A 10,782-nucleotide genomic window follows, 5' to 3' on the forward strand; every position below is an offset into this window, starting at 1 on the left:
GAGAGAATTCCAGGGTTGGGCCGTCTAACTTTGCAGCTATCATTAATTTACTAAGTCCTCCTGCCAGATCTTCTTAAAGACTCACTGTGGTCTCACACAGGGTGTGGTCAGCAGGAATTTTGCCATAGGCTAGGTTCCTGCTGAGCCTCATCTTGCTAAAGTGTAATTTGGGTGCTTCAGGAAGAGGGAAAGGTGAATGAACGAAAGTACTTTCACAGACAGGCACAGTACTAATGTCTTTGCTTTGGACACTTGTAACTCATCGTACACATTCAAGAGCCTGCCTTCTAGAGGAGGTTTTAAACAAATACACAGACAAATTCTTAGCCTACTTCCATCAAATGTGCTGTTTCAGGCATCTAACAACTTCATTTCCTGTAAATTCTCTACAATGAAGCTCATAAAGTGGTTAGAAAGTTCCTTTGATAGAAGACCCTCTTAAAAAGGAATACATTTAAAATGACAAGACAACCTTTTTCAGGTCCCCTCCCGCTGTGGGAGCTTTTCCATGTTCTTAATAAATCCTGCTTTCAAAAAAATAAAATAAAATGGCTAACATAGTCTTTGCCTCATAGAAACTTAGAAAAAGTATTTAAGTTGGATTCCTTAGATGACTAATACTAAATAATACTAAGGGGAGTTTGCAAAACAATTATGGGAACACATGAATTAATTCTAAAAATCTTTTCATTTTTGGGATACTAAGTAAATCTCAAGTTTTTGATGTCCCCTTCCTATTTCTCAGATACTGGTTTTTCTTGCTCCTACTAGACTCCTTTTCTCCACCTTCAATCAATCAATGGATCAATATTTGTAGAACATTTACAATATAACTGATTTCAGAATAGGCATCAGGGAAGAAACAGAAAATATGAATGCATACACTCATATCCTTACACTCAAGAAGTTTATTATTGAAGCCAGGCACAGTGGCTCACACTTGTAATCTCAGTACTTTGTGAAGCTGAGGAGAAAGGATTGCTTGAGCCCAAGAGTTCAAGACAAGTCTGGGCAACCTAGAGGGACCTCATCTTTACAAAAAATTTAAAAAAAAAATCAGCTGGGCATGGTGGCATGCACTTATAGTCCCAGCTACTTGGGAGGCTGAGGCAAAAGGATCACCTGAGTCCAGAAGGTCGAGACTGCAGTGAGCTGTGATCATGACACAGCACTCCAGCCTGGGTGACAAGTGAGAGTTTGTCTCAAAAAAAAGGTTATAATTATTTGTTTAGGAAAAGTCTAAGATTCAAAACAGCAGCAAACAGCAATGTGCCATCTAAGCTGTATATACTCATATTCATGCTTTACAAACGTAGTCAGAATCTCAGCAAGGAAGAGCAGTGAAGGTTGAAATACTTAGGAAAAGCTTTATGAGTCTCAACTTTCTACTGGAGAGAAAGTGGGGAAGGAGAAATGTAAAGTGTGGAATCTTGAAGACCGGATCCTGGAGGACAGCAATGCCATTAAGCAGACAATCGAGAACTGTGTAACCATGTGGAAAGGGACAAGACAAGCAGACTTCTCGAGATGGAGTGCCAAGATAGTCTAGAACTGTGCTGTACACTATGGTTATCATTAACCAAAAATGGCTATTTAAACATAAATGAATTACAATTAATTTTTTAAAAATCAGAATCTCCCTCTGTTGCCCAGGCTAAAGTGCAGTGGCATGCTCATGGCTATCACACCCCTAGACCTGCTGGGCTCAGGCGATTCTTCTGCCTCACGCTTCCAGGTAGCTGGAACTACAGATACACGCCACCATGCCTGGCTAATTTTTTGACTTATTGTATAGACCAGGTCTCGCCAAGTTGCCCAGACTGGTCTCAAACCCCTGGACTCAGGCAATCCTCTGGCCCCTGCTTCCCAAAGTGTTGGGATTATAGGCGTAAGCCACGGTGCCCAGTCTAAAAATTAAAATTTTAGTTCTTCGTTCAAGTGTTCAATATTCATATGGGGCTAGTGGTACCATATTGGATAGTGCAGGCATAAGACATTTCCATCCTTACAGAAAGTTCTCTTAAACAGCATAGGTCTAGAACCACAGAAGTATAGAGCAAGAGGCAGGAATTTTAGCTTGAGACTTTCCCAAGACAACTGGCATGCTGCAGCAGCCGGTTTCTATACTTTCTATGACCACAGGTGTCCAAAATCCAAGAGGGGTTTAATTAATTTAACAAATATACAAGGAGCACCTACTAATACTAGACTAGGTAATATGAGAGACACAAAAGTAAAGCAGGTTTCAGCCTCAAGGAACTCAACACCAAGAGGAGAAATAGGCCTGTACATGAATAACCATAGTACAAAATAAAAAATGATAAGCATCCAAAGAGGGATACAATTAAAGTATGTAGGAGTTCAAAGAAGGAACAGATTACTTCTGTGTGAAGTTTTCAAGAAGGAACAGATTACTTCTGTGTGAAGATTTCAAGCATTATTTGAGCTAAACTTTGAAGAAGGCAGTGGGTGTGGTGGGAAAATCCCTGAGGACCAGGAGTCCAGAGATCATCTCTAGTCTCAGGTATGTCTGAACTAACCATGTGACCTTGGGTAAGTCAGGTTCCAGACCTCAGTTTCTTTATCAATTGGATAACAGATATAAAGGAGAAATAAATTTCCAGATGGAAAGACCAGTACAAGCGATGGCACAGGCATAGATGGATATGTATATAGAAAATGAAATACATAGTCTAATTAACGCTGAAGTTTAGCCACAGTACAACTTCACAGTACAACTTATAACTCGTACCTGGGCACTCCATAATCCTAGAACAGCCTAAAAAATGTATATACAAAAATAAGAAGTCATCATCACAGAAGCAAAAGCTGGATTTTGGTACTGTCTTGATAGCTTAGATCAAATATGAGAAGCAAAGCAGAAAGAATGGAAGCAATTATATTTGCATTTAAATATGGTTTTTAAGTGGCACTGGAAAATAACTCTACTAATTGGGTTCCCTTTGGGGAAAGGCTATCATTCATGGAAAATATGAGCGAGAGCCATGCTTCAGGAAACAATAAATAAAATTATGGGAGATTTCTGAGGAAGCAGAAGGGCAAGTCAGAGTATGAAGCTGAGAAATCACCACTGAACAGAGTGTTAAAGGATAAAGCTGACAGGTAAAGTGTAAAGCTAAGAATGGTAGTTAAAATAAAATGTAGATCATGTGTTGAATGTGGAGTCCCTTGTTAAGAAACAGACAGAAAATAGTGCATAAGTAAAATACCAGCTCAGCAAGTTTGTAGATCTCTATCTCTAGAGTGAATGTGAATATACATAGAGCAATATTTGCATTTTGCAGTTGTACCAAAGCATCTGTCAGTAGTTCCATTATCATTTTCTTGTATATATATTTTTATATCCACATGGAAACATTTGAGTAGGTAAAAATATATGCTCTGTGTGTTCAAATATATGAAAATATTGACTTAATGGTTAGAATGAAAAGTTTCTAGAAACTGTTTTTCTAACCTCACAGCTCCCTACTGAACAAGGACACATTTCTCAGTTCTTTCTTTTTCCTGAAAATAAGGTCCAATATAAGCCAAAAGAAGAGATATAGCTATTATAAATAGAAATATTATGTGATCACCTACCCATCCAAGTTTTAAAAATAGACTAAAATGCTATTCCTTCCAAGATTCAGAGAATAGGCTTTAAAAATAAATATGAAGTCTGGGTGCGGTGGCTCAAGTTTGTAATTCCAGCACTTTGGGAGGCAGAGGCAAGAGGACTGCCTGAGCCCAGAGGTTTGAGACCAGCCTGGGCAACCTGGCGAGACCTTGTCTCTATAATAAATCAAAAATTAGCTGGGCGTGGTGGCACATGCCTGTCATTCCAGCTACTTGGAAGGCTGAGGCAGAAGGATCGCCTGAGCCCAGTAGGTCAAGGCTGCAGTGGCCGTGAACGTGCCACTGCACTCCAGCCTGGGAGACAGAGTGAAACTCCAACTCAAAAAATAAAATATAAACAAACAAACAAATAAACTGTCTTTAATTGGGCTTCATTGCTGAATAATAGTGTTAAAAGGTATAAGATTTTCAGTTCCCAATTATTTTCCCTTAGATCTGTATAGACATTACTTCATCGCCCTCTGGCATCAGATTTCGCCAATAAGAAGTCAACTATCAGTCAAATTCTCATTCCTATGAGGTGATTTGTATTTTCTCTTTAATAGTTTTAAAGTTTTCTCTTTATCTTTGATATTATACAGTTTTACTGAGATATGTGGATTTATGTTTATCCTGTCTGACACTCCATATGAACTTTAATCTGAAATCTCAGATCTTTCTTTGTAGAAAATTCTATTATCTTTTCAAATATTGCTTTTCTACCATTCCTGTTAGTCTCCGCTTCTAAAACTCCTAGAAGACATATATCGAAGACTGTTACTTGATCCTTCATATCTCTTAACTGCTTTCTCATAAATTTATTTATTTTTTAGAGACAGGGTTTCTCTCTGTTGCCCAGGCTGGAGTGCTGTGGTGCAATCATAGTTCACTATAACCTCAAACACCTGTGCTCACCTGAACCTTCTGCCTGACTCTCCTGAGTAGCTGAGACTACAGGCACTTGCAACCATGCATGGCTAACTTTTGTATTTTTTGTAGCGATGAGGACTTGCTATGGCCTCGAACTCTTGGCCTCAAGTGATCCTCCCACTTCAGCTTTTCAAAATGCTGGGATTACAAGCGTGAGACACCGTGCTGGTCTCTCACATTTTTTATCATCTCTTTGTCTCTCTGTCTTGTTTCTTAGGCAAAATCCTCAGCATTCTCTTTAATATGCTAATTTTCTCTTTATTTGCAGTTTGCAGCTCATCATATCTGTTGAATTTTTATTTTAATGACTATATTTTTTATTTCCAAGAGTTTTTGTTGTTCCTTGTACTATCCATTCATTCTGATTTCATTTATGTTGAAATTTTAAAATGTCTTTTTTTTTTTTTTTAGTGGAAGTTATTCCTGCATATATCTCTTTATACATTGTAAACATACAAGGGAGACCCCAAAAAACCTGGAATTATCTTTTGAAGGGTAGGCTCCTTGTAGTACAGATTTCCCATACTAGGTAAGTGTTCTAGGAACCCATCGGTATCAATGTACCACCAGCTAATGTTGTGAGAGATTGTGTTCAGCTTCAGTGGATGTTTTTTGGAGATTTTTTTCCAACATGTTTGCCCATTTCATGATGGGTGATTAATGAGTACACTTGCCCACACCTCACTGAGTGTTCAGAAGTTTTTGACCAAAAAACAACATTCCCCCATGCCCCATCTTCCCTATTCACCTGATCTCAGAACATTTTTTTGTTGTTGTTTTCCTGGATGAAAAGTCCTGAAAGGGAAACAATTTGCTGATGTGGGAGAGATGAAACAAAAAATGGCAGAAGCACTAAAAGCCATCAAAATTGATGAGTTAAGAACTGTTTTGAGTAATAGAAAAAGCATCTCAATAGGTGTACTAACCGCAGCAAACAGACAGTACTTTGAAGGTGACTGAAGTTTAAACATGTAAGAATAAATACACCATGGTAGTATAAATTCATATACATTCCAGGTTTTGGGGGCTCCCCCTCATACTTAAACCTTTTCTCAGATTGTTTCATAAAGTTAACTTCAACAGGATTAAATTCATGTTCTTATTTTTTGTTTTGTTGGCTTTCTTAGCACTGGATTTTGGTTGAGGAGCTCGTTTTGAAACTAAGCTAGCTTTCTCTCTTCCTCTTCTTCCTCTGCTCCCATTGTGTTTTCCACTCTCTGTTTAGTGGTTTTGTGATGGTCTTCATTCTGCTCTTGGCTCCCCGCAGCCCCAGTTGAGATCCAGATCTATTAATGGCGCTTCCAAGATCCAGCCTACAGTGATATTAAGGACAGCACAGATGTACGCACCTAGCCAGGAGGTGCACTTCCTCCTTTCCTTCACAATTTGTATCTGTGTCCTCCTTCCCGTCTAGTCCACAGCCCCAGGCAGGAATAGCTTCCATTTCAGCTTTCTTTCATGAGTAGGAGGAGCCTGACTTCAGTCTCTCATCTCAGCATGGAACTCTTTTATTTTAATTTACTCTGGAAGAGTCAAACTCTAGCTAATATTGCCTGGTTCCAGACCCAGAGCCCCATAAGCACGTGGCTTCCGCTCAGCTCACAGCTTTGTATTGCTGCTCCAAATCTGGGCCACAGAAGTGCTTATTTAGTTTTTAAGCTTGATAAACTTAATCATTGCTACATTTTTGGAGTAAAAATGTGTCAAAGAACAAACTTGGAAAGCTGTATGAACTAGGCTTGCATGCTGACTTCTTCAGCAAATTCAAGGCTGTGTAATGTATTCAGTTCAACCTTTAGTTTACCTTTAGATGAGAGCAGAATTTCTACTGTGACTATATGTCACAACTAAAATAACACCAAAAGCATAAAGTTTAAAAGTTATTTTATCTTAACATCTGATTATTTAATAATTAATTAGCTTGATTATAAAATGAGCTAATACAGTTGTTATGGTATTGAAAATATCAAACTTTCCACTTTTCAGTTAATTTTCTTATCTACATTTTCATATATTAGTAAGCATTTTCTAAAAATAAGAAAAAAAAAAGATGGTGAAAATGTCATCTCTTAGCCCCTGAACTCTGGAATTTTCTAATGATTATTTTTACCAAGTAAATAAGCCCAAGAATAAATGAAATGTGGTTTACTGCTTATGCTTCCTGGAATTCCTTGCAGCCAACACAGAATTATAGCATCTCAGAGTTGGAAAAATTCTTCATATGACCACACTGACTTTTCTTCCTGTTGGTCTGTATCAAATTTGTGAAGGTTAGTGACTAAAAGGCAAAGACTTTAGATAGTCTTGTGGCAAAGGTAAAAGCCCACTTCAAAGGAAGTTTAGACACCCATTTGGTTCCTTTGAAGAGAATTCATTTCCATGAAAAATGTTCTGAAAACTTTCTGATGGGACCAAAGAGTGGAGAAGGCCATTTCCCCCTTTACTTTATTAGAAGTTGAATTGCCAGTGGTGTGTTGGCATATATTTAATAACAAGCTCTCAAAAAAAAAAAAAAGAAAGAAAGAAAAGAAATCATAGAAGTGGTTGCCAATTTCCATGGTGAAAATACTTCCACCATGGCTGATTTCAATCTACTGATGTGTCATCACTAAACATAGAATTGGGAAGAGATGCCCACATAGGATCTTTGGGTTGATAGGAGTCAGCTTCAACACACTATTGTGATAATACCAAATAATAGACACTTCCCAGACCTCAACTTAATCTCTCAGAAGCATTGGTCATAGTTGCTTGCACCATTATTGAAATCTCTTCCCCTGGCTTTTATGTCAACATGCTGTCTTCTCCTTTCTTCTGTGTTCAGGCTAATCTAAATCTCACTGCCAGTTCCTTCTCCTCTCCTCTGCCTGTATTAGACACACTCAGCACTCCTTCTACAGCCTGCTTCTCTTTTCTCTCTACACTCTCTGAATGAGAGTGATCTCATTCAGTCCCGCAGCTTTAAATATCACCAAAAAATGCTGTTAACTCCCATATTTTTATCTCCAGTCCAACCCTTTTCTCTGAGCTCTAGTCTTGTATAGCCAACTGCCTACTCAGATATCTCAGAGGCAACTCAAATTTAACTCGTCCAGAACTGAACTCTTGATCCTTCAGCCCCCATCTTCCTTATCTAAATAAATGGTACTACCATCTGTTCATTTACCAAAACCACAAGCCTGGGAGTCATCTTTGCAAATTCCCTCTCCTTTGCTCATAATAGCCAACCCATTACCAAATACTACTGATTCCACTTTCAAATTATTTCTCAAATCAGTCTCCATCTCCAAGACCTTATCATCTCGAAGGGACTACTGCAACTGAATTCCTAAGCACCAACCCATCTCTTTTCCTGCTTGTCCCTCTTGTGTTCCCCACAGTGACCAGAGAAATCTTGAAACATGGTTCAAACCTTTATTAGCTTTCCCCTGCATTGAATGGAAAATACAGTGCTCTTATATGGACTGCAAGCACCTGCATGATCAGATTTAAGTTTAATTCACCAACCTCATCTCCGGCCACATGAATTGTTTTAGGTTCTTTACAGGCGAACTCTTTTTTATCTCAGGTCCTTCATGTTTGCAATTCCTTTTGCCTGAAATGCTGTGCCCAACCCACAATCTCCCACCTAAACTTCACCTTTCTTTCTGGACTTACTTGTCAGTCTGATCTCAGCTCATCACTTATTCAGAGAGGCCTTTCTTAGTCTCCCAATCAAAATCCAGTCCCCTCTTGTAGCCTCCCATGGTGTTCCATTCATTTTCCTTGTAGAGCTTAATATGGCATGTAATTCCAAGTATCTCTCTATTTGCTTATTTAATGTTCATCCCCCTCCATGAGGGCAAGGGTCATGGCTGTTATTCTTATTGTGTACCCAAAGCCTATCCCATAGTAAGTACTCAATGTGTATTTGTTGATTTAAGTAACAAATAAATAAACAAGTGAAGGAAACAGATTTTTAGATGAGACTTTTTGCATTATACAATTTGGCATAGAGAAAGGCAAGACTGGAGTGGCTGCTGGCATTGAACTTTTGGAATTCTGTGATGGAAAAGAATATATATAGTTTCATTAATGATAGAACTGTTATAGCAACATGAAGTCAGAAATTTGTCCTGAAAAGGAAGCCTAGAAAACAAACCAAGGAAAAGAATGACCCTTCCCTGAGTAGGACTAAAAATCAAAACAAACTATCAAGTAATACTACCACCAAGATTTATTTTATGAAGACAAATGCTGAAGGAGAAGTCCAGCCTGGAGTTAGAGATGATTCTGCCATTTAACAGGCTGTGAGAACTTGAACACATTTCTTAGCCTCTCATTTTCTTCCTTTTTCAAGCATGGACATTACTATCATCTACTTCTTAGGGTTTTTGTGAGACAATGCATCAAAAACACATTGTACTACCGAATTCACTCGACCCTTAATTTATGTAATTTTTCTGAGCCCCAGTATTTTCATTTGTTTATGCTTGACTTCTATTAAAATCCTCTGGCGTGAAGATTCTGTTTTATTCTGTATAGCTTTAATGCTCTCAGAGCCATCCTTATTCACATTTGATGTGTGGATAAAGAGGATGGCACTCTGAGGGCCCTCTGTGGCACACCTGCTCAGAACAGGCTGTATTGGGGCACTGTTTTGTTTTTTTGTTTTGTTTTGTTTTGTTTTGAGTTGGAGTCTCACTCTGTCACCCAGTCTGGAGTGCAGTAGCCGCTTCCAGCTGCAGCAGCCTTGACCTACTGGGCTCCGGCGATCCTTCCACCTCAGCCTTCCAAGTAGCTGGAACTACAGGTGCACGCTACCACGCCCGGCTCATTTTTGATTTATTGTAGAGATGAGGTCTCGCCAAGTTGCCCGGGCGGGTCTCGAACCCGCAGGCTCAGGCAATCCACTCACCTCACTGATTTGTAAGAAGACTGCTTGTCTGGTTTGCCTTCGCTCAGTACAATGAGTTTGAGTCACATTGTTAAAGTGTTTTAAACATATTTGTGGACTTTTTTTCTTTCCAAGAGTTATACATACTAATAAGTATGTGAGAGGGGGACCAAAAGAACCCAAAATTTATTTATAAATATTGTGTACTTTTACATGTTTAAACTTGAGTCACCTTCAAAGTACTCTCCGCCTGATGCAACACATCTATCAAAATGTTTTTTCCACTGCTCAGAACAGTTTTTGATATCATTTTGATCCTTTTAGTGCTTCTGTGGAACTTTATTCATCCAGGGAAACAAAAAAAAAGTTGCTCTGGGCGAGATCAGGTGAATAGGGTGGGTGGGGCACAGGGGTCATGCCGTTTTTTGGGGGTCAAAAACTGCTGAATATTCAGCGCTGTGTGGGCAGATGTGTTGTCATTGTGGAAGAACCAATCACCTGTTTGTGACGACTCAGGGCGTTTCTTCCACTAATCATGATACAATCTTCTCAAAACTTCCAGATAAAAACTTTGGTTGACTGTTTGAACCAAAGGAACAAATTCCAAATGTACTACAAAGGCCCACCCTCCAAAAGATAGCTCTGTGGGTTGTTTTTTTGTTTTTTTGGTTCCCCTTTTGTACTGTATTCGGCAGGGGTTATATCCATCTCTCCCTTTTTGCTTTCATTTATTTATTGATTTTCTTAAGTAGTCTTTACTTTTTAGAACAGTTTTAGGTTCATAGAAAAAGTGAGTAGAAAGTATAGAGAATTCTCATATACTTATCCCCACACATACATGGCCTCCCCAGCTACAAACATCTTCCACCAGAGTGGTACATTTGTTACAACTGAGGAACCTACATTGAAATACCATTATCACCCAAGGTCTAGAGTTTACATTAGGGCTCATTCTTGGTGGTGTACATTCTATACGTTTGAACAAATGTATGATGATATGTATCTGCCTTTATAGTATCATACTGAGTAGTTTCACTGTCCTCAAAATCCTCTGTGAGCTGATTATTCATCCCTCTCCCCTCACTAATCCCTGGCCACCAATAATCTTTTTACTGTCACCATAGTTTTGCCTTTTTCAAAATGTAATATAGTTGGAATCATGTTGTATGTAGCCTTTTCACATTGGCTTCTTTCACTTAGTAGTATGCATTTAGGTTTCCTCCATGTCTTTTCACGGTTTTTTAGCTCATCTTTTTAGTACTGAATAATATTCCGTTGTCTAGATGTAACAGTTTTGTTTTGTTTTTTTTTTAGTTGGAGTCTCACTCTGTTGCCCAGACCAGAGTGCAGTGGCCGCTCCC

Source organism: Carlito syrichta, unplaced genomic scaffold (assembly GCF_000164805.1).
Source record: "Carlito syrichta isolate Samal-C Ts95f unplaced genomic scaffold, Tarsius_syrichta-2.0.1 Scaffold313361, whole genome shotgun sequence".
Taxonomy (NCBI): domain Eukaryota; kingdom Metazoa; phylum Chordata; class Mammalia; order Primates; family Tarsiidae; genus Carlito; species Carlito syrichta.